Raw genomic sequence first — 25772 nt, forward strand, 5'->3', positions numbered from 1 at the left:
TATAGATTGGTGTGATCAATCCCTGGTTCCAAATATCGGGGAAAATACCTGCAGTGAGGATAATGTTGAAGAGTTTGAGTATAGCCAATTTGAATTTGTGGTCTGTATATTTGATCATTTCATTTAAAATACCATCAGCACCACAGGCCTTTTTTGGTTGGAGATTTCATAGTTTTTCCAATAATTCTTCTTCTGTAATTGGGGTATCTACAGGATTCTGATAGTCTTTGACTGCTAATTCAAGGATTTGTAATTTTTCTTGTATATCTTTTTGTTCTGGGCTCTTTGTTATATTGCTGTAGAGGTTTGCAAAGTGATTTCTCCACATATCCCCATTTTGGATAGCCAATTCTTCATGATGAGGTTTGTTTAATTTATTCCAATTCTCCCAGAAGTGGTTTGATTCTATGGATTCCTCAATTCCAACCAGCTGATTTCTAATGTGCTGTTCCTTTTTTGTTCTTAGAGTGCGTTTGTATTGCTTCAGTGTTTCCCCATATTGAAGGCGTATATTTTTGTTGTCTGGTTCTCTGTGTTTTTGATTAGATATATTTCTCAATGACTTTCTTAGATTTTTGCAATCATTATCAAACCATTTTTCATTATCTGTTATTTTTGGTTTGCTCTTATGCTTCTTTAGATTAGCCAAGGAGGCTAATTTGTCAAATATAAAGTTTATGTTCCTAACGGCCAAATTTACACCTTCATTGCTGAAGGAGAATGTTAAGGCTAAAAAGTTGTCCAGGAGAGATTGTATTTTTTGGCTACTAATTGCTTTTTGGTAGATGTCTGTACTGTTTGCACTCCATCTATAGGCTTGTTTAGTACCATGTAATTTATTGGGCCGTGATGCTTCATGGTTGGGTTCTGCTCTTCTCAGATACACTGTGATTTTACTGTGGTCTGAGAGAGGTGTTAGTGGGCTGACTGTGAAGGCTCTGAGAGACTCTGGGTTGAGGTCGGTGAGGAAGTAGTCTACAGTGCTGCTGCCAAGGGATGAGCTGTAGGTGTACCTACCAAAAGAGTCTCCTCTCAGCCTGCCATTGACTATGTACAGACCCAGTGTTCGACAGAGCCTCAGGAGCTGTACTCCGTTTGAGTTTTTCACTTTGTCATAGTTGTTTCTGTGGGGGTATGTGGGGAGGGAAAGGTTATTGCTTCCTGGTAGGTGTTTATCCCCATGACTGTTAATAGTGTCTTGTTCTTCTGCTATTCTAGCATTCAGGTCTCCACAGACCAGTACGTTGCCTTGGGCCTGAAAGTGACTAATTTCCCCCTCTAGAATGGAGAAGCTCTCTTCGTTGAAGTAGGGTGACTCTGAGGGGGGAATGTATGTGGCACAGAGGAAGACGTTTTTATCTGTCAAGATAGCCTCCTTGTTGATTTTTAACCAGATAAAGAATTCTCCTGTTTTGATCAATTCGATTGAATTAATTAGTTCAGATTTATACCATATTAACATTCCCCCTGAGTCTCTGCCCTGTTTGATTCCTTTTAATTTAGTGGATGGTATGATTATCTCCCTATAACCTAGTGGACAGCCAGTGGAAACATCACCTCTGCACCATGTTTCCTGTAGTACTACAATATCAACATCATCAATTTCTTTCAGGAAGTCTGGGTTTCTGCTCTTTAGCCCAAAAGCAGAGGACTTCAATCCTTGTATATTCCAACATGCAACGTAAAAAGACTTCATAACTTTTTTTTTTTCTCTTTCTTTTCTTTACCTTTCAAAATGAGACAAACATTCAGAATCCAAGAAGAACCATTAAAACAGGATTTTTCAATTAAAGTAAACTCTTATTTTGCAAATGTGATTTGTTTATCATTTAAGATAGAATTTGTGTCATGCCACTTGGGTGGATGTAGTGTGAGGATGGTGGTGTTCTTGTGCTCATCTTACCATGACCCTCGGCCTATCACATGTGAGCATAGTAGACTCAGCATTTGTTTAATGTCACTCATTTGGTTGGTGGGGGCTGGGCCAGTTGCTCCTCTCACAGCCTGTGCGTAGCTCTGCCTGCTGGGCTGTGGCTCCTCCAGGTGTGGGTCTGCGGTGGGGGACAGGGGGGTGGTAGGCCTCATCTGGGTGGCTCTGAAGCTGGGCTGGGGTGGTCTGTGCTGCGCTGGCTGTGGTGGGCATTGAGGTTGGTGGTGCTGTGGTCGTGGCTGGGGGGTCCAGGGTGCTGGTCCGGGGTGTTGTCTCGGTGATCTCGGCGGGGTGGAGATTGCTCCGCTGTTCCTGGGTGGAGAGGTCGGGCTGCGGTTTAAAGCGACGTCCTTGAGAGTCTTGGCAAGGATGGGGACTGTCTCCCTGTACAGGTGAACATGGTCATAGAGACAGTCCAGATCGAGGGTGGGATGGTGGGCCAGGTGTACATTGGGTCGCAGGGCACAGTCCCGGGATAGGCTGGCGTTTATTCTTTGGATTGTGGCAGGGTGGAAGTCCCTCCTCTGTAGAAGGGTTGACACTATGATTCTTGAGTTGGGGAAGATTGCGGAGGCCTTCTCAATCACTCCCCGTAGTGAAGTCGCCACCCTCTCCTGCTGAGCACGCAGGTCGTTGCTTCCGGTATGTATGATTATGTGGCTTGGCGACCCGAGATGGTTCTTATCAAGCAGCTCCATGGCACTCTGCGTTGTTGGGCACCACACCTTTCTCGTTTTGTGTCTAGGGAAAAGTTTCTTCTCCTGGACATACTTCCCATTTGAGTCCATTAACAGGACGATGTCAGCCAGTGTTTCTTCTGGACTGGGGGGGGGGCAGAGTGGGGGCTGGTGGGTGTTGGAGCTGGGGTGTGGCTGGTCTGTGTCGGTGCCACTGTCAGTGGGAGGCTGTTCTGTGGGTTGGGGAGGAGGGGTGCAGCAGGCAGGGCTGGGGAAGTCTGGCTGGTTGAGCTGGGCTCCTCTGCTGTGTGAGGGCAGGTCATAGGGTGGTGATCTAGCTGCTCCTGCAGCCTGTCCTCTGCTCTCTTTCTCTCCTGCAGCTCCTCTCTTAGTGTGGTCAGCTCCTTATTGCTGCTCTGCCTGTCTTTTTGGAGCTCTCTCACCTCCTGTGTTAGATCAGCCAGCTCTCTCTTGAGTCCGTCTCTCTCTTGCTGAACCTCTTTCAGCTGTGTTGCAAGGCTGCTGTCCTGCTCTGTCCTCACCTTGGTTAGGAGCTCCTCTAAGGTGTGGTTGTCTGGTTGCTGCTTGCTCACGCTCTCCCTGAGCAGGACCACCTCCCCCTCCAGTTTGGTGAACTCATCCCTCATGGCAGCCATGGTGGTGAGGAGGGCCTGAGCCTGCTCTGCACTGAGGGGGTCGCTCTCCTCCTGTGGCGTGTCCTCCACTATGGTGGGAAGAGAGGTGCTGGATGTGCCTTTTTGGGTGGGGAGGGTAGGGGTGAGGGTGGTGCTGGTGGAGTTTGTCTTGTGGGAAGGCATGTCACTGGTGGTGTTCTTCTCTCTCTCCGCTCTCTCCTTAATGGTCTGAAAGTCTGTTTCAAACAGCCTGATGTTACCTTGCACCATGACAGTCCCAGTCTTGTAGAGGTTGATTGTTATCATGGTGCTGTCAGGGTCGTCTGTCTCTTTGATTTTCAGCTTCCACCCATTACAGATTCCCTCTTTCTTTATGCATGGGTAGTGAGAGCAGACTGCTGAGCGCCATGCATTTGGCGGGTCAGTGAGAAAGATGAGATTACTCACGTCACCGTTTTTGTAGAGGTCTGCAAAAAGGGTTTCTGGCCTCTCCTCTAGTAGTTTCTGTTTGAAAGCTTTCCTCATTGTGTCATTTTTGGCCTTTTTTGGGTAGAGGATGGATTCTGCGCTGAGGGGGAGTGGGGACATGGTCTCTGTGCGCTCTGCTACTACCGCTGCTGCTGCGCTATTCTGCTGCCCCGTTGCCATGGCAACCGATTTGTTCGTCTGCTGTTCGCGCTACTTTAGTTCAAAAAACAGCAAAAAGAGTGAAAAATCCTCACACAAAAAACTGAAGATATGTTTACAGTTAGTCCGTGCTCCTTTTTGGTTTTCTCACTCAGTTTGGTCGTTTGATGTAGTTGTATTAACTGCCCTTGCTAGGTTTGTTCTAGCTCGTTTCTTCTGGCTAGCTTGTTAGTCTGCTGGCTAGGTCTTTGTTGTGTAGCTAGCTAGCTAGACTCAAAACTTCTTAACTTGAGGCGCAAAGTTACTTTTTTTTCTATTCTGAATGAATAGAGTTGTTGTTCATCACTTCTTGTCTGGAATTCTTCTTCGATTAGAGTGTTTATCTCATTCTAAAAACCAAAAAAAATCTAATATATCAGGAGCTCATGTTGAGCATGACTCTCTCTCTCTCTCTCTCTCTCTCTCTCTCTCTCTCTCTCTCTCTCTCTCTCTTTCTCTCTCTCTCTTTCTTTCTCTCTCTTTCTCTCTCTCTCTTTCTCTCTCTCTCTCTCTCTCTCTCTCTCTCTCTCTCTCTCTCTCTCTCTCTCTCTCTCTCTCTCTCTCTCTCTCTCTCTCTCTCAATTCAATTCAATTCAATTCAATTTGCTTTATTGGCATGACGTAACAACGTACATATTGCCAAGCTTATTTAAAATATAAAAATGAGAATCAAAATGGTCAACGGGACAACAGTAACAACAATAACCAAGGGTCAAAATAACCATACATTCAACAATAACAATAAGCATACAGTAGAGTACATGTGCAGGTTGATTGGTCTGTCAGACACTGTCCCTCAACTTCTGGCAGGCAGCAATGTAGTGCGCTAGATGTTTCCAAAACTTAATTGCTCTTTTTTGAGTTTTTATTATTAGTGGATATTTGCCTAATTCTGCCCTGCATGCATTGTTTGTAGTTTTCCTCTGGACATGTAGGAGAATCTTACAGAACTCTGCATGCAGGGTTTCAATGGGGTGTTTGTCCCATTTGATGAAATCTTGTTTTGCAAGTGGACCCCACACCTCGCTGCCATAAAGTGCAATTGGTTCAATGACATATTCAATTAGTTTTAGCCAAATTTTAATAGGTATTTCAATTTGAATTTGCTTTTTAATTGCGTAGAATGCCCTGCGTGCTTTCTCTCTCAGTTCATTCACTGCCTCATTAAGGTGTCCAGTTGAGCTTATTTTTAAACCTAAGTAATTGTAGTGTGTGCAGTACTCTATATATTTTGTACCAATTGAGAACTTTGGTCTAATTCCCTGAGATCTGGATCTTCTCTGGAAAATCATTATTTTAGTCTTTTTGGGGTTTACTGCCAGGGCCCAGGTCTGGCAGTACTGCTCTAGCAGATCCAGGCTCTGCTGTAGGCCATGTGCTGTGGGTGACAACAGGCATAGGTCATCTGCGAAGAGTAGGCATTTAACCTCTGAATTATGGAGACTAACACCAGGGGCTGAGGATTTTATTACTCTCTGTCTGTCTGTCTGTCTGTCTGTCTGTCTGTCTGTCTGTCTGTCTGTCTGTCTGTCTGTCTGTCTGTCTGTCTGTCTGTCTGTCTGTCTGTCTGTCTGTCTGTCTGTCTGTCTGTCTGTCTGTCTGTCTGTCTGTCTGTCTGTCTGTCTGTCTGTCTGTCTCTCTCTCTCTCTCTCTCTCTCTCTCTCTCTCTCTCTCTCTCTCTCTCTCTCTCTCTCTCTCTCTCTCTCTCTCGCTCCCTGTCTCTCTCTCTCTCTCTCTCTCTCTCTCTCTCTCTCTCTCTCTCTCTCTCTCTCTCTCGCTCCCTGTCTCTCTCTCTCTCTCTGTCTCTCTCTCTCTCTCTCTCTCTGTCTCCCCCCTTTCCCCTCATTTGTTTTTCAACAGGACAATGACCCAACCCACCTCCAGGCTGTGTAAGGGCAGTTTGACCAAGAAGGAGAGTGATGGAGTGTTGCATCAGATGACCTGGCCTCCACAACCACCTGACCTCAACCCAATAGAGATGGTTAGGGATGAGTTGGACCGCAGAATGAAGGAAAAGCAGCCAAAAAGTGCTCAGCATATGTGGGAACTCCTTAAAGACTATTGGAAAAGCATTCCAGGTGAAGCTGGTTGAGAGAATGCCAAGAGTGTTCAAAGCTGTCATCAAGGCAAAGGGTGGATATTTGAAGAATCTCAAATACAAAATATAATTTGATTTGTTTAACACTTTTTTGGTAACTACATGATTCCATATGTATTATTTAATAGTTTTGATGTCTTCACTATTATTCTACAATGTAGAAAATAGTGAAAATTAAGAAAAACCCTGGAGTCAGTAGGTGTGTCCAAAATTCTGTCTGGTACTATATATATATATATATATATATATATATATATATATATATATATATATATATATATATATATATATATACAGTACAATTTCTGGTCTAATGTGGAGTAAGTATGGTCGGTTAATAGGGTTGTGATGACTGGTCTAATGTGGAGTAAATATGGTAGGCTGATAGCGTTGTGATGACTGGTCTAATGTGGAGTAAATATGGTCGGTTAATAGGGTTGTGATGACTGGTCTAATGTGGAGTAAATATGGTCGGTTAATAGGGTTGTGATGACTGGTCTAATGTGGAGTAAATATGGGTTACCGACCCTTCCTGTGATGACTGGTCTAATGTGGAGTAAATATGGTAGGCTGATAGCGTTGTGATGACTGGTCTAATGTGGAGTAAATATGGTCGGTTAATAGGGTTGTGATGACTGGTCTAATGTGGAGTAAATATGGTCGGTTAATAGGGTTGTGATGACTGGTCTAATGTGGAGTAAATATGGTCGGTTAATAGGGTTGTGATGACTGGTCTAATGTGGAGTAAATATGGTAGGTTAATAGCGGTGTGATGACTGGTCTAATGTGGAGTAAATATGGGTTACCGACCCTTCCTGTGATGACTGGTCTAATGTATGAATTAAGCCAGAGAGTTACAGTATGTTGCACATGCATTTTGTGTATTTTTGCATCTGGGCTAATTTACCCTTCTCTTTCTCTGCATATCGTCTCACTGGTTGTGATTTGATTCATTAGGATCCCCCATTAGCTGACGCCAATGGCGACCACTAGGCTTATTGGGGTCCGACACATAAGGAAAAAGACATTACAAACAAAAGACTACAATTTACATACATTTACTATGATATGTTGTGTGATATGTTGTATGATATGTTGAGGGATTATTGGCAAGGGTAGGCCATCATTTCTTTGTACTGATCTGTATTGCCTGGAGTCCTACGGTCTGTTTGGAATGGCATGTTAGGAAAACCAGTTGCAAACAGCACTTTGAATTTATGTCAACTTTGTCTAAGTAAATAGGTAAAGCTACAACAGCACACACACACATTGAGTGTTGGTGATTGATCACACAGATAGCAGAGAAGCCCACAGAGAAGCCAGATTTAGACATTGCATATAATTTAACAATTACACTTGATGTCACGCTGTTCACAGAAATAATTTATTATCTTTTACCGGTTTCTGGCCATTATTAATCTGGTTCAAAAGGCACTCGCACATCTGAGCAATCTTATTTGCAGGTGCATGGCAACAATTGAACAAGATGAAGGAAAAGGAAACCGCACACTGCTCTTGATAGTATCACCGATCACGATACGTGTGTGAGGTTTCCTTTTTCCTTCATTATTAATCTGGTAAAACGACGATAATGGATTTAGGCCAGAAATCTCTGGGAATCTCAGTAAACCCAGTTCCCTCTATTAAACCCTAACACCTGACGGATAATACTATCCTCAACAACCCAACATAGTCTTGCAACCACAACAAACAGTAGAATAGTCAACTATAGGTTTCTGCTACATCACTACCTGACAGCTAAAATCATCCTAATGAACCACATAGGACGGAATAACATTGTCTCAAATTAATATTTGATTAGGAGAGGTCTATACAGGGTCATGTTAGGTCAGATAGTAGCTAGCTACAGTATAGTTAAAACTGCAGAGAGTTGGAGGAGGGATGGGTATCGTGCAGTGCAGATCTGGGTTCAAGTTAGGGGATCGAACTGGTTCAGGGAATAGACCCAAAAACCAGGAAGAAAAGTGTTCCATACTGTTCCGGAACCGTTATTTTAAAAGCATGAGAAACCGGTTAATAACGCTATTTTACATTCCAGGCATTTTTTTCTAGTTCCACAAAATTAAATGCAACAAAGCACCTGTAACGTCCTGACCAGAGTTATGTGTTTTGCTTGTTTAGTGTTGGTCAGGACGTGAGCTGGGTGGGAATTCTATGTTGTGTGTCTAGTTAGTCTGTTTCTGTGTCCAGCCTAATATGGTTCTCAATCAGAGACAGCTGTCAATCGTTGTCCCTGATTGAGAATCATATATAGGTGGCTTGTTTTGTGTTGGGGATTGTGTGTGGTTGTTTCCTGTCTTTGTGTTTTGTCTGCACCAGCTAGGACTGTGACGGTTAGTTTGTTTGTTTTTGTCATTTTGTATAGTGTCTTGTTTTGTGTTAATTAAATAATGGAAAATTACCAAGCTGCACATTGGTCCTCAGATCCTTCTCGCCTCTCCTCGTCTGAGGAGGAGGACGACTTAGACTGCCGTTACAGTACCTCTGCAAGCCCTCACTCTGTCACTGAGAAAGTTATCCCAGTGTCTGTTTTCAAGCTGAAAATCTTTGCCAGTGTATTTGCATGTTCTACCTTCCCCTCCCCCCTCTGAAGCATTGGCTAACGTTACTGTACTGATGTTACAAGCAGTGCAGTAGTTAGATAGGGAGAGATTTTTAATTAGCTATAGAACAATTAACTTTTCCAATGCTACTTAAGGATACTATAGGCCTAGTTATCACATTTCACGTTGAATTTCTTAACTAGAAGTGTTTTTAATTCTGGTGCCGCTCCACACACACAAGCTTGTTAGCTAGCTAGCTCAAAGTTCTCTCAAAGAAGCCATTCCTCCTAGGTAGAATTCTGTGGACCTAATTCAGATCATGTATGTCGTATACAAGATGCCAGGTCCTTCAAGCCTCCTCCTCAACCCTCTCTTGCTCTCTCCCCACTAGCAAAATTTCAGTCGCATCTTGCGCCATAGGCTACACTGTCCATCACGCAGGTAAACAGCTAGCTTGCGTGTTCTATCCGCACTGATTTTTGAAGTAATTTAATGAACAACATTTATTTTTTAAACTGTTAACAGGTGACAAAAGGAACAGAAAGAAATGATATAAACAGGTACTTTTTGGGGTTCGAACCTGTTCAGAAGTTTATTTTGCTGTTGGAACAGATGAAACAAATAGTGGTTCTGTTCAGAACTAAACGATTGGAAAATAATTCCAGTTCCAACCTCTGGTTCAAATACTATTTGAAATGTTTGAAATTAGAGAGCAACGGATATAGATTTGTTTTTAGGGCAAACGGCGATACCGATATTTTGGGGTGAAGGATGGCTGTTATTTTTTATTTTTATGACAACATTTTCCCAGAGACAACCATGTGTGCGTTAATGCATCAATTTGAAAATCAAACACTTTGTTTTTTAACAATCTAACTACACAACAACATAATGGTAATATATTGTATTTGACTGGTAAATCTCTTGATAAACTGGGTAAAGTAAGATGGCGTAGGTCCTACTCACAATATAGGTGAATGCATATTGGATAGGAGCGTTTGCATTGAGTTATTGAGCTTGTTTTGGCTGATCAGTGGAGTCTATGGTGCTACAGACGACAACAATCTGTTCCCCTTCCATTTGGGACTGATATTAGCCTACCGATCAACAACATTTGCATAGAAGCATCACACCAGCATGTCACACCTGTATGTAAGGACATCATATAGGTGTTGCTCTTAGTTGGAGAATATAAAAGAGCATCTGTTGAATGCAAATGGGTCCAATATAATGTCATGATTTGTGATCGACGATGCTTATGAAACTAGTCTTTTTTTCAGCAGCCAGGACACATCTGCAAACAACTCAGCTGCCAGGATGAAATTCGAAGCAAATTCATTGGCTAGTTCAGCTATCAAGAAACAGGCGGATTGTAACTTGTTCCTCCTGCTACGATTGGATACAGCGAGGCTGTAACTCCAACTCCCTTTCACATCTCACATCTCCTCACATCTCTCTCCATCGCTCGTATCACTTGCTGCTTGGTGTTTACTGCTGCTATAACAACTAGCTCAATGGCGATGACATTTGCTACCAAGCCATTAACGTGCATAATATCTAACAAGGAGAGCGAGTGTAAGGGAAAGAAAATGAAACGATGATGCAGGTTCTGTCTGAATGACTCAAATCTGCCCGTAGTATCTGCCCACAGTTTGAGACGTGAGAATGCACAAACACACGCTGTTCTACAGCATTCGTGTTCCATAAACAAGAAGGAAGATTCTTAGGTAGCTAAACCTGTTGACAACCTTTATTTTGGTATTTTAAAACATTTCCTTCTTTCCCCTATTACGACGTTCATCTAATCGTACTATCAACTGTCAATTTACGGATACGATTGCGGCTGGTCAGATCAACACACCAGTAAAAAGCTAACGTTACACCGCAAGCCAGATGGCACATTGACGAAAATGGTGCATGTTCAAAATGATAACCAGCCAACGTTACGTAGCTACGTTGGCTATTAGCTCCTATCTGTCTTCATACCATGATTATCTAACCAGCTTGCTAGCATAGTAGCTAATGTAGCTAGCTAACATCACAGCTGAAAGGGTTAGGTATTATAATGTTTAAGTCACATATCTATCTGCTTCAGAAAGTATTCACAACCATTACTTTTCTATTTATTTTTTATTTCACCATTAATTAACCAGGTAGGCCAGTTGAGAACAAGTTCTCATTTACAACTGCGACCAGGCCAAGATAAAGCAAAGCAGTTTGACACATACAACAACACAGAGTTACACATGGAATAAAACAAACATACAGTCAATAATACAGTAGAATACACTTAATTCACATTTTGTTGTGTTACAGCCAGAAATGAAAACTGATAAAATGTATATATTTTTTCTCACCCATCTACACACAATACCCCATAATGACAAAGTGAAAACATGTCTTTAGACAATTTTGCAATGTCTAACATTTTAAATTAAATACAGAAATATCTAATTTACAAGTATTCACACCCCTGAGTCTATACTTTCTAGAAGCACCTTTGGCAGCGATTACAGCTCTGAGTCTTTCTGGGTGAGTCTCTAAGAGCTTTCCTCACCTGGATTGTGCAATATTTGTGCATTATTCTTTTCAGATATCTTTAAGATCTGCCAAATTGGTTGTTAATCACTGCTGACAACAATTTTCAGGTCTTGCCATAGAATTTCAAATAGATTTAATTTTGTAAAAAATGTGTACAGACATAATTCCACTTTGACATTATAGGGTATTGTGTGTAGGACAGTGACACAACATCTCAATTTAATCAATTTTAAATTCAGGCTGTAAAACAACAACATGTGGAAAAAGTCAAAGGGGTATGAATACTTTCTGATGGAACTAATTACCTTTCTTATTGCACGTTGACACAAGCGTTATTACTAGTGAATTTAAAACTAACATTTTCAACAGGAGTTTGATTCTGGTCACTGTGTCAAATTCATCCAATTGTCAATATTGCACCTTTCTGTTGATGAATGAGCTAGCTTTCTGATAATGATGATTCTCCAAGCTGGACATTCCTCAGCATTGTCCAGCGCTCGTAGCTCAGGTGGTGAGTGGCGGCTGGGATATCAGCCATGTAGAAGAAGGGCTGATAGAGAAGGGCTGATAGAGAAGGGCTGATAGAGAAGGGCTGATACAGAAGGGCTGATAGAGAAGGGCTGATACAGAAGGGCTGATACAGGAGGGCTGATAGAGAAGGGCTGATAGAGAAGGGCTGATAGAGAAGCGCTGATAGAGAAGGACTGATACAGAAGGGCTGATATAGAAGGGCTGATAGAGAAGGGCTGATAGAGAAGGGCTGATAGCCGAATTATTGGTCATTTAAATGCTTTGAGAATCTTTTTTTTTAGCCTGCCTGGTGTGCCAGATGGGTGGGCTATGACGTTTTGGGACAGTTCGATTACAATTGCGCAAGACAAGCTCAATCAAGCACATATAGAGTACTTGAAATTATTTTGTATAGTGATTGAACCCAGGTCTGGTGCAGTGTGGCTGATTGCAGTCTGAGATGCAACATAAAAGAGCAGTTGGGACATATCTTTCTCAGATACCACCGACTGATTATGCAAGGGCCGTTCAATTATTGAAGACACTTGCTCTGGAGAGAACTGCAGCATTTTATCACAGAGAGACAGAAGAGAGAGAGAGAGAGAGTCTGGAGAGTAACAGCCTTTGTGTTTATATCCCAGGTCTCCCTCTGTTTCTCCTTATACATCACCACAGTACAGCTCTCCCTCTGTCTCCCTGTCTCTCCTTATACATCACCACAGTATAGCTCTCCCTCTGTCTCCCTGTCTCTCCTTATACATCACCACAGTATAGCTCTCCCTCTGTCTCTCCTCAAACATCACCACAGTATAGCTCTCCCCCTGTCTCTCCTCATACATCACCACAGTACAGCTCTCCCTCTGTCTCTCCTCATACATCATCACACTACAGATCTCCCTCTGTCTCTCCTCATACATCACCACACTACAGCTCTCCCTCTGTCTCTCCTCATACATCACCACACTACAGCTCTCCCTCTGTCTCTCCTCATACATCACCACACTACAGCTCTCCCTCTGTCTCTCCCTCATACATCACCACACTACAGCTCTCCCTCTGTCTCTCCTCATACATCACCACACTACAGCTCTCCCTCTGTCTCTCCTCATACATCACCACACTACAGCTCTCCCTCTGTCTCTCCCTCATACATCACCACACTACAGCTCTCCCTCTGTCTCTCCCTCATACATCACCACACTACAGCCTTACCATGGAAATATCCCAGCCAGGAAAAGCAATAAATCCTCTGCTATCTCATCCAGAAAACAGCCCTCTCAGTGGACAGAGTTCACGTCAAGCCTGCATGCTTCCCTTTTATTTCTTGGGTGGTTTGTCTAAAGCTCATGATGTCAGCTGTGTATACTTGTACAGCTGTACTTCTGTTCTGTACTGTTGTATTAATCCCAAGCAGACAATTGGTACTATGAATACTTTATAGCTAATTTGATGTAATGAACCATTGAACTGCATTTCTGGATTGGAGGAATTGATGTTGAATTTTTCCGTCTTATTTTGAACATTTTTAAAGCATTCTCCTTTATTCAATCTAAAATAACCCAATGACCTATTGATTAGTTTGTAGGTTGAAAATGTCATCGCGATGGAGGTCAGCCCAGCGAGCCGCTCTCTAATATCTAATAAATCAAATCAACATGGTGACAGAACAGAACAGAGCTGTAGTAGTACATGGGTTTAATCAAAAAGTGTGTTTCTGTAAGAAAAGGATGCCATACTAGTGTATCTTGCATTCAAACAAAGAAAAAGGATGACAAAGTAGTGATGAAACTTCAATATGTTCCTTAAGGTTTCTGTCTAAGAGACGACTCCTGGGTGACATGACGTCATATACATCAGGTCAAGGTTCCTGAGGTTTCTGACCCCCCCCCCCCCCAAAAAAAAAAAACGATTCACGAATGACAACATATAAATACTTCTAATGAGAACCAGTGACAAGATATCCCCTCTGTGTATAAGGTAGTGGTATATGGAAGGAGGGGAAGGTTATACTGTAATAAGGAAAGGATGAATAATGGAGGAGAAGTGAGGAGTAGTAGAAGGAGGTAGAGCTCTCAAAAGCCTTGGGCTGATATGTTGATGCTGCAAGAGGACACACACACACACACACACACACACACACACACACACACACACACACACACAGTTAGACATCTTAATAGCAGCTGTCTGGATTACCTGGGCCTGCGAGTCTCCCAGGATGTGACTGCCTGATTAATAGTCACCCACACCCACCTAACCCGCCTCAGAGGCCTCATCCACTGCTATTGCTTTTAGGCTATTATGGCGATTGTTGTACTGAACAGAGAAATGAAGACTACCATGCTTAAGGTAGTTAATACTGGGAAAGGAATTCACCACAATGATAGAGCCACCATCTATAGCAAGCAGGGACATAACTAGATATGAGGACACCGAGGTCCGGACCTCTGTAATTTCTTTTGAATTAAAAAAATATATAGATAATAATACATTTAAAAATTCCAGCGTTGATCAAAGCTCAGTTTTATATATATATAGTTTTACTGGGAATGTGATGAAAGAAATAAAAGCTGAAATATACATTCCCAGTGGGTCAGAAGTTTACATACACTCAATTAGTATTTGTTAGAATTGCCTTTAATTGTTTAACTTGGGTCAAATGTTTTGGGTAGCCTTCCACAAGCTTCCCACAATAATTTGGGTGAATTTTGTCCCATTCCTCCTGACAGAGCTGGTGTAACTGAGTCAGGTTTGTAGGCCTCCTTGCTCGCATACGCTCTTTCAGTTCTGCCCACAAATTCTCTATGGGATTGAGGTCAAGGCTTTGTGATGGCCACTCCAACACCTTGCCGTTGTTGTCCTTAAGCCATTTTGCCACATCTTTGGAAGTATGCTTGTGGTCATTGTCCATTTGGAAGACCCATTTGCGACCAAGCTTTAACTTCCTGACTGATGTCTTGAGATGTTGCTTCAATATATCCACATAATTTTCCATCCTCATGAAGCCATCTATTTTGTGAAGTCCACCAGTCCCTCCTGCAGCAAAGCACCCCCACAACATGATGCTGCCACCCCCGTGCTTCACGTTTGGGATGGTGTTCTTCGGCTTGAAAGCCTCCCCCCTTTTCCTCCAAACATAACGATGGTCATTATGGCCAAACAGTTCTATTTTTATTTCATCAGACCAGAGGACATTTCTCCAAAAAGTACGATCTTTGTCCCCATGTGCAGTTGCAAACTGTAGTCTGGCTTTTTTATGGTGGTTTTGGAGCAGTGGCTTCTTCCTTGCTGAGCTGCCTTTCAGGTTATGTCGATATAGGACTCATTTTACTGTGGATATAGATACTTTTGTACCTGTTTCCTCCAGAATCTTCACAAGGTCCTTTGCTGTTGTTCTGGGATTGATTTGCACTTTTCGCACCAAAGTATGTTCATCTCTAGAAGACAGAACGCATCTCCTTCCTGAGCGGTATGATGGCTGCGTGGTCCCATGGTGTTTATACTTGCGTACTATTGTTTGTACAGATGAACGTGGTACCTTCAGGCATTTGGAAATTGCTCCCAAGGATGAACCAGACTTGTGGAGGTCTACAATTTGTATTCCGAGGTCTTGGCTGATTTCTTTTGATTTTCCCATGATGTCAAGCAAAGAGGCACTGATTTTGAAGGTAGGCCTTGAAATACATCCACAGGTACACCTCCAATTGACTCAAATGATGTCAATTAACCTTTCAGAAGCTTCTAAAGCCATGACATCATTTCCTGGAATTTTCCAAGCTTTTTAAAGTCACAGTCAACTTAGTGTATGTAAACTTCTGACCTACTGGAATTGTGATACAGTGAATTCTAAGTGAAATAATCTGTCTGTAAACAATTGTTGGAACAATTACTTGTGTCATGCACAAAGTAGATGTCCTAACCGACTTGCCAAAACTATAGTTTGTCAACAAGAAATTTGTGGAGTGGTTGAAAAACAAGTTTTAATGACTCCAACCTAAGTGTATGTAAACTTCCGACTTCAACTGTAAATAGGGAAGGTAATCAGGGAGGTGATGGAGTCCAGGTGAGTCTGCTGACGCGCAGATGCGCGTAACGATGGTGACAGGTGTGATTACGATTATCCAGAAATTATAATTTTTTGTAATTATACACGATCTGAAAATGTTATATTATCAGGTGTCAGCACACATCTTTCTCATGACAGTCAGTCAATTGAGGTGCGACGTGATCTAAATATCTCAATTGGCTATTTTGCCTGTCTGTAAAGAGAAGGGCGGCTGTAAGGTTGATCCTGCTGCTCTGATTGGATAGAGTGAAGCTGGTTTTTCAGTCCGATCATTCAGACTGCTGCAGCCTCCTGTTAGCCTGCTACTACAATAAATCAAATGGCAAGGACGTTTTCTATCAAGATATCAATGTGCATAATATCTAACAAGCGGACGAGGGTAGACAAAAAATATGAAAAGTCGACGTGCATTCTGACTATAGCAAACGTGTCTGCCCGCTGCAAGTTGAGGACACAGACACAGGTTAGACACACACACCCTTCCACGGCTCCTATTCTGCGGTTTGTTTAGTCAATAAACGTGTAGAGATGTATATTTTGACAACATATACTTAGGCATATTAAAACATTTCATTTTTTCCCCCCCGGTTACGAGTAGCATCATCCGATCCGACTGTCAACTGACAATTTACGGATACGATTACGAATATGAGTATGACAACGTCGGCAAACCCTTAGTATGCACTCCAGTTGGTAATAACCTCATAATACCAGGCATTAGTCACACCAGTCAATGTTCATGTCACCCTCTCTGTTAACCTCACACACACACACACACACACACTGTCAGGCATTGTACTGACTGCTCTTGGAGGCCCTATAGCAGCACCCCAAAAGAAGAGGCTTTAGATGAGACACGTGGGCAAGCGTAGAGCACTACAAAGGGAATATGGTGTCATTTGGGATGTGAGAGAGAGAGAGATTACATTACAAACACAGTAATATATGTCTCTCTGTCTGGATACAGGGTGTAGACTGGTACAGTTTAAACTGCCAACCGGATTCCCCACAACATTCGTTATTTGACTTGACAGGGAAGGCTTTTTTCTGTCTCATTAACAAGTTTGCTGTCTAGGAAATGTGGTTTATGACTCGGGGTGTGTGTTCGGTCCCAGTCTTGAAGAGAGGAGATGGGACTGGATAAAACAGTTCGTCATGGTGATGGATTGATGTTCTAAGCGCGTTGTCAGGCAGGTTATATTGACTGATAAATGATGCTAAACACAGCTAGGCTAGCAGACAGTTCCTTGTTTTGCCTTTGTCTCTGGTTATATTGACTGAGGATGCTATACACAGCTAGGCTAGTAGATATGTTCTTGTTTTGCCTGTTATTTGTCTATATTCAGTCATAGTGATGCACAGACATGTCTCTGGGATGGTTTTCATTACCATGTCATTCACTGATGATTAGATCAGAGCCCGTATTAACAAAGCGTCTTGAAGTAGGAGCTCTGATCTAGGATCAGGTCCGCCTATCCTCGTAATCTCCCCCAATCCATGTAATCATATTCATTATTATCTAAAAAGGCAAAACTGATCTTCACTTTGAGACGCTTTATGATAACAGACCTAGGTCTATATACATTGACCCCATTTCAATGAGTCATACTGTTTCTCATCATTTCTTTATAAGCTCTATAACCTAGGGAACACCTGCATGCACAGTCAAATGGCAGCAGTATCTATCCCATATAACATTTTCCCCTTAACCACCTATCCACTGTTTGCTCACCCTCATCATGAGTTTTTCTCCCATTTTGCCCTGTTCTTATCACAGTTCTCTCATCCCAACATGACGCTAAGTTTGGGTACTTAGAAACGCTGTGAACCACAACATGGTCTTTTCTCATTTTAATGAGTGATTAGACACACACGCGCAGGTGCAGCCACACGCACACACACGAAGACTCTTCAGTTAAATATTAATGGCTGCCTGAAATAGGCTAGCTGCCCACCGGACGTCATTAACTTTTAAAAATATTTGTAACTCTTTCTTTTCAAATGACTCAGCAACATCACATCTAGAAAGTTGCTTAGGTGATGGAATAACTCAAAATCGTGTCTTGAAAGAGTTCAGTAACATGGCTAACAGATGTTGGCAGAACAGGAAAAACGTCTCCGTGAAGTGGTTTGAGGCCTTGGTAGTAAATGAAAAACGTCTCTGAAAAGTGGTTTGAGGCATTGTTAGTATGGGAAAAACGTCTATGTGAAGTGTTTTGAGATATTGGTAGTAAAGGAAAAAACATTTTTATTTTTTATTTTTTTATTTCACCTTTATTTAACCAGGTAGGTCAGTTGAGAACAAGTTCTCATTTACAGCTGCGACCTGACCAAGATAAAGCAAAGCAGTGCGACACAAACAACAACACAGAGTTACACATGGAATAAACAAACGTACAGTCAATAACACAATAGAAAATATATATATACAGTGTGTGCAAATGAGGTAAGATTAGGGAGGTAAGGCAATAAATAGGGCATAGTGGCGAAGTAATTACAATTTAGCAATTAACACTGGAGTGATGGGTGTGCAGAAGATGGATGTGCAAGGTGCAAAGGAGAAAAATATATAAATATAACAATATGGGGATGAGGTAGTTGGATGGGCTATTTACAGATGGGCTTTGTGTAGGTGCAATGATCTGTGAGCTGCTCTGACAGCTGATGCTTAAAGTTTGTGAGGGAGATATGAGTCTCCAGCTTCAGTGATTTTTGCAATTCGTTCCAGTCATTGGCAGCAGAGAACTGGAAGGAAAGGCGGCCAAAGGAGGAATTGGCTTTGGGGGTGACAGTGAAATATACCTGCTGGAGCGCGTGCTACGGGAGGGTGCTGCTACGGTAACCAGTGAGCTGAGATAACGCTGGGCTTTACCTAGCAGAGACTTGTAGATGACCTGGAGCCAGTGGGTTTGGCGACGAATATGAAGCGAGGACCAGCCAACGAGAGCATACAGGTCGCAGTGGTGGGTAGTGTATGGGGCTATTGTGACAAAATGGATGGCACTGTGATAGACATTTTGTAAATGACATCGCCGATGTCAAGGATCGGTAGGATAGTCAGTTTTACGAGGGTATGTTATGGCAGCATGAGTGAAGGATGCTTTGTTGCAAAATAGGAAGCCGATTTTAGATTTAATTTTGGATTGGAGATGCTTAATGTGAGTCTGGAAGGAGAGTTTACAGTCTAACAAGACACCTAGGTATTTGTAGTTCTCCACATATTCTAAGTCAGAACCATCCAGAGTAGTGATGCTGTGCGGGCGGGCAGGTGCAGGCAGCAATCGGTTGAGAGCATGCACTTAGTTTTACTTGCATTTAAGAGCAGTTGGAGGCCACAGAAGGAGAGCTGTATGTCATTGAAGCTCGTCTGGAGGTTAGTTAACACAGTGTAAAAAGAAGGGCCAGAAGTATACAGAATGGTGTCGTCTGCGTAGAGGTGGATCAGAGAATCACCAGCAGCTAGAGCGACATCATTGATGTATACAGAGAAAAGAGTCAGCCCGAGAATTGAACCCTGTGGCACCCCCATAGAGACTGCCAGAGGTCCGGACAACAGGCCCTCCGATTTGACACACTGAACTCTGTCTGAGAAGTAGTTGGTGAACCAGGCGAGGCAGTCATTTGAGAAACCAAGGCTGTTGAATCTGCCGAAAGAATGTGGTGATTGACAGAGTCGAAAGCCTTGGCCAGGTCAATGAATACGGCTGCACAGTATTGTCTCTTATCAATGGCGGTTATGATATCGTTTAGGACCTTGAGCGTGGCTGATGTGCACCCACGACCAGCTCGGAAACCAGATTGCCTAGCGGAGAAGGTACTAAATGGTTGGTGATCTGTTTGTTAACTTGTCTTTCGAAGACCTTAGAAAGGCAGGGTAGGATAGATATAGGTCTGTAACAGTTTGGGTCTAGAGTGTCTCCACCTTTGAAGAGGGGGATGACCGCGGCAGCTTTCCAATCTTTGGGGAACTCAGACGATACGAAAGAGATGTTGAACAGGCTAGTAATAGGGGTTACAACAATTGCTGAGGATAATTTTAGAGAGGGTCCAGATTGTCTAGCCCAGCTGATTTATAGGGGCCCAGATTTGGCAACTCTTTCAGAACATCAGCTATCTGGATTTGGGTGAAGGAGAAATGGGGGAGGCTTGGACAGGTTGCTGTGGGGGTTGCAGGACTGTTGACCGGGGTAGGGGTAGCCAAGTGAAAAGCATGGCCAGCCATAGAAAAATACTTATTGAAATTCTCAATTATCGTGGATTTATCGGTGGTGACAGTGTTTCCTATCCTCAGTGCAGTGGGCAGCTGGGAGGAGGTGTTCTTATTCTCCATGGACTTTACAGTGTCCCAGAACGTTTTGGAGTTTGTGCTACAGGATGCAAAATTCTGTTCGAAAAAGCTAGCCTTTGCTTTCCTAACTGCCTGTGTATATTGGTTAAGTGAAGTGGAGTGGTTGGAGGAAATTAAAACTCTTAAGTATCTGCCCCTTTTTTTCAAATTTTCCCTTGAAATGACATAACCCAAATCTAACCTTCTGTAGCTCTGGAGCTGAAACAACGCTATGCATATTCTTGATACCATTTGAAAGGAAACACTTTGAAGTTTGTGAAAATGTGAATTTAATGTAGGAGAATATAACACATTAGATCTGGTAAAAGATAACACAAAGTAAAAAACATGTGTATCTTTGAAATGCAAGAAAAAGGCCATAATGTATTATTCCAGACAAGGAGCAATTTAGACTTTGGCCACTAGATGGCAGCAGTGTATGTGTAAAGTTTTAGACTGATCCAATGAACCATTGCATACCTGTTCAAAATGTTGTATCAAGACTGCCCAAATGTGCCTAATTGGTTAATTCATACATTTTCAAGTTCATAATTGTGCACTCTCCTCAAACAATAGTATGGTATTATTTCACTGTAATAGGTACTGTACATTGGACAGTACAGTTAGATTAATTAACAAGAATTTTAGTTTTCTGCCCATATCAGATATGTCTATGTCCTGGGAATTATTTTTGTTTCTTACAACCTCATGCTAATCAAATTAGCCTACGTTAGCTCAACCGTCCCGTTGGGGGGACACCGATCCTGTAAAGGATAAAATGTTTTAAAAAACTCACATTTTGAAAAGGCATGTTATTTATAGTTATTTATCCAACTAGCCAGCCTACTGATACATCTACTGTTAGTCCTCGTCGCAAATGGTATAGCTAGCATGGCTAATAAAGACTAACTTCTGCACTGTATCACATTGTACATCACTCTGACCAATCATTTGCATGTAAAGCTGCACCCTGTTGTAAAACCACAACAACAGTAAAACATTAATCCACAGTAAACCTTAACAACAGTAAACCTTAACAACAGTACATAACATCTAGGTCTGCCTAGCTAGTCTGCAAACTACCTCTATATCTACCTAGGTCTGCCTAGCTGGTCTGCAAACTACCTCTATATCTACCTAGGTATGCCTAGCTGGTCTGTAAACTACCTCTATATCTACCTAGGTTTGCTTAGCTGATAAAAAAGTGGTCAGATGAAGCAGATGCTAAGCTACTGTCTGTTTTGCTAACACAGACTGGAATATGTTCCGGGATTTAACCAATGGCATTGAGGAGTACACCACATCTGTGTTTGGCTTCGTCAATAAGTGCATTGATGACATCGTCCCCACAGTGACTGTACATACACACACCAACCAGAAGCCATGGATTACAGGCAGCATCCGCACTGAGCTAATGGCTAGAGCTATCGCTTTCAAGGAGTGGGACTCTAACCCGGATGCTTATAAGAAATCCCGCTATGCCCTCTACCAAACCATCAAACAGGCAAAGCTTCAATACAGGACTAAGATTGAGTCGTACTACACCGGCTCTTACGCTTGTCGGAGGGAAGGGAAGCATAGCCAAGAGATGCCCAGTGACACGAGTCTACCGGACGAGCAAAACAACTTCTATGCTCGCTTCGAGGCAAATAACACTGAAACATGCATGAGAGCACCAGCTGTACCGGAAGACTGTGATCACGCTCTCCGCAGCCGATGTGAGTAAGACATTTAGACAGGTTAACATTCACAAGGCCGCAGGGCCAGACGGAATACAAGCGAGCATGCGCTGACCAACTAGCAAGTTTCTTCACTGACATTTTCAACCTCTCCCTGTCCGAGTCTATAATACCAACATGTTTTAAACAGACCACCACAGTGCCTGTGCCAAAGAACACTAAGGTAACCTGCCTAAATGACTACCGACCCGTAGCACTCACGTCTGTAGCCATGAAATGCTTTGAAGGGCTGGTCATGGCTCACATCAACACCATTATCCCAGACACCCTAGACCCACTCCAATTTGCATACCGCCCCAACAGATTCACAGATGATGCAATCTCTATTGCGCTCCACACTGCTCTTTCCCACCTGGACAAAAGGAACACCTATGTGAGAATGCTATTCAATGACTACCGCTCAGCATTCAACACCATAGTGCCCTCAAAGCTCATCAATAAGCTAAGGACCCTGGGACTAAACACCTCCCTCTGCAACTGGATCCTGGACTTCCTGACGGGCCGCCCCCAGGTGGTAAGGGTAGGTAACAACACATCCTCCACGCTGATCCTCAACACAGGGGCCCCTCAGGGGTGTGTGCTCTGTCCCCTCCTGTAGTCCCTGTTCACTCATGTCTGCACGGCCAGGCACGACTCCGACACCATCATTAAATCTGCCGATGACTCTCTGCTACCAAATGGCAAGCGGTACCGGAGCGCCAAGTCTAGGTCCAAGAGGCTTCTAAACAGCTTCTACCACCGAGCCATAAGACTCCTGAACATCTAGTCAAATGTCTACCCAGACTATTCTCATTGCCCCCCCCCCCCTCTCCACACCGATGCCACTCCCTGTTGTCATCTATGCATAGTCACTTTAATTAACTCTACCTACATGTACTTACTACCTCAACTAACCGGTGCCCCCGCACATTGACTCTGTACCGGCACCCCCTGTATATATTGTTATTTTTTACTGCTGCTCTTTAATTTCGCGTTACTTTTATCTATTATTCTTATCCTTATTTTTTGAAACTGCACTGTCAGTTATAAGGTGTAGACTATAAGGTCTACACCTGTTGTATTCAGCACATGTGACTAATACAATTTGATTTGATTTGGTCTGTAAACTATCTCTATATCCACCTAGGCCTTGTAGGCTGTCTCATGTCTTAATAAAAGAGGAATGTATTCCTCAGCAATGGAAGCCTGAAGCACCTGTAACTGACTGAACCCTTCCAGAGCTACACCTGAGCAGATATCATCTTTAAGGGGATCATGCACTGTTGTTTAATGTAGCAAGTGAAACCACTTTTTAGCTATGTGGTTATATCCATGGAGATACATTATGTGCTGGATTTATGGTTCATGACACACTAAAACACGGTTTGTGTTTGTGTGTGTGTTTGTTTGTGTGTGTGTGAATGTGTGTGTATGAGTGTGTGTGTGTAGGTGTGTGTGGACGTGTTTAACTATACTTGTGGGGACGACAGTAAACAAACACAAATTTGACCAGCTGAGGACATTTGACAAGGTCAAATGCTATTTCTAGGGGGTTTAGGGTTAAGGTTAGAATTAGAGTTAGAGTTAGAATTAGGTTGAGGGTTAGGTTTAGTTTTAGGGTTAGAATTAGGTTCAGCGTTAGGAGTTAGGTTTAGAATTAGGTTTAGGGTTAGGTTTAGTTCTAGGGTTAGAATTAGGTTCAGATCAAAATTATGTTCAGGTCAAAACATAGTACAATAAAACTGCAGCAGCAGGGAGTCTACATGCGGGACTCTACATTGCATTTGCACAAGTATACCGTCCTTGAGAAAGACCGGTGGTGTAAAGTAACTAAGTATAAATACTTTCAAATCAACTCAAATCAAATTGTATTTGTCACATGCGCCGAATGCAACTGGTGTAGACTTTACCATGACATTCTTACTTATGAAATGCGTACCTTCCCAACGATGAAGAGTTAAATAATAACAATACAAATTAAAATACAGTAGTAACACAAGAGGAAGAAAATACACAAGAATGGAGCTATATACAGGAAATACCAGTACCAGATCAATGTGGAGCTATATACAGGAAATACCAGTACCAGATCAATGTGGAGATTTATACAGGAAATACCAGTACCAGATCAATGTGGAGATTTATACAGAGAGTACTAGATCAATGTGGAGCTATATACAGGGAGTACCAGTACCAGATCAATGTGGAACTATATACAGGGAGTACCAGATCAATGTGGAGCTATATACAGGAAATACCAGTACCAGATCAATGTGGAGATTTATACAGGGAGTACCAGATCAATGTGGAGCTATATACAGGGAGTACCAGTACCAGATCAATGTGGAGCTATATACAGGGAGTACCAGATCAATGTGGAGCTATATACAGGAAGTACCAGATCAATGTGGAGCTATATACAGGGAGTACCAGATCAATGTGGCGCTATATACAGGAAATACCAGTTCAATGTGGAGATTTATACAGAGAGTACCAGATCAATGTGGAGCTATATACAGGGAGTACCAGTACCAGATCAATGTGGAGCTATATACCGGAAGTACCAGATCAATGTGGAGCTATATACAGGAAGTACCAGTTCAATGTGGAGTTATATACAGGAAGTACCAGATCAATGTGGAGCTATATACAGGGAGTACCAGATCAATGTGGAGCTACATACAGGAAGTACCAGATCAATGTGGAGCTATATACAGGGAGTACCAGTACCAGATCAATGTGAAGCTATATACAGGGAATACCAGTACCAGATCAATGTGCAGGGGTGTGAGTTATTTGAGGTACATATATACATGAAGGCAGGGTAAAGTGACTAGGATAGATCAGGATAGATAATAATAAGGTATTTGAGGTAGATATGTACTTAAAGTATGAATACAGAACAGAGTAGCAGCAGCATATAATGAGTGTGTGTGTGTGTGTGTGTGTGTGTGTGTGTGTGTGTGTGTGTGTGTGTGTGTGTGTGTGTGTGTGTGTGTGTGTGTGTGTGTGTGTGTGTGTGTGTGTGTGTGTGTGTGTGTGTGTGTGTGTGTGTGTGTAGTGTATGTGAATGTGTGGGTTTTTGTGTGAGGGTGTCCGTGGAGTGTGTGTGATGCTCTCGATGGTGCAGCTGTAGATGTTATGATGATCATGCCAAATCTTTTCAGCCTCCTGAGAGGGAAGAAGCGCTGACGTGCCCTCTTCACGACTGTATGGGTTTGTGTGGACCATGTTACGTCTTTAGTGATGTGGATGCCAAGGAACTTGAAGCTCTCGGCCCACTCCACTACAGCCCCGTCGATGTGGATGGGGGCGTGCTCTCCCCTCTTTCTCCTATAGTCCATGATCAGCTCCTTCGTCTTATTGACGTTGAGGGAGAGGTTGTTGTCCTGGCACCACACTGCAAAGTCACTGACCTCCTCCTTGTAGGCTGTCTCTTCGCCATCGGTGATCATGCCTTCCACTCTCGTGTCATCAGCAAACTTGATGATGGTGTTGGAGTTGTGCGATGCCACGAAGTCGTGGGTGAACAGGGAGTACAAGAAGGGACTAAGTACGCACCCCTGAGGGGCCCCAGTGTTGAGGATCAGTGTGGCAGATGTGTTGTTGCCTACCCGTACCACCTGGGGGCGGTCCATCAGGAAGTTTAGGATCCAGTTGCAGAAGGAGATGTTTAGTCCCAGGGTGCTTAGCTTAGTGATGAGCTTTGTGGGCACTGTCATGACGTTGCCCTGTTGGTGAGGTTTATGACCACCATAAATACCTTGCCCCCTTTCCTCTCTCTACTCTACAGATGTGACTCTTGGAAAGCCCTTTGTTAACACATAGAGAGTCTGGTAACATCGAAAGGGTGGGGAACAGAACCATTTTTCGGTAATCCAACCAGCTGAAAATATGTGTTGGTACTTAAAGAATATGATGTCAGATCAGTTGTCGTCTGAGACATTATTACTGATGATAGGATGACATAAACTGTATCTTGGAAAGTCTACACATTCTTTTTATCAGATTCACATGGAATTGTTGTGCAATTTATATGT

At 42.8% G+C, this 25772-nt stretch overlaps 1 protein-coding gene across 1 annotated transcript in view; it reads right to left on the reverse strand.

The window, feature by feature from the left end:
• The window catches only part of LOC120064874 (metabotropic glutamate receptor 7), a 410691-nt gene that overhangs the window by 232332 nt on the left and 152587 nt on the right, over window positions 1-25772 (reverse strand). The window lies entirely within an intron of this gene.

The sequence above is a fragment of the Salvelinus namaycush genome, chromosome 20 (assembly GCF_016432855.1).
Source record: "Salvelinus namaycush isolate Seneca chromosome 20, SaNama_1.0, whole genome shotgun sequence".
Lineage (NCBI taxonomy): Eukaryota > Metazoa > Chordata > Actinopteri > Salmoniformes > Salmonidae > Salvelinus > Salvelinus namaycush.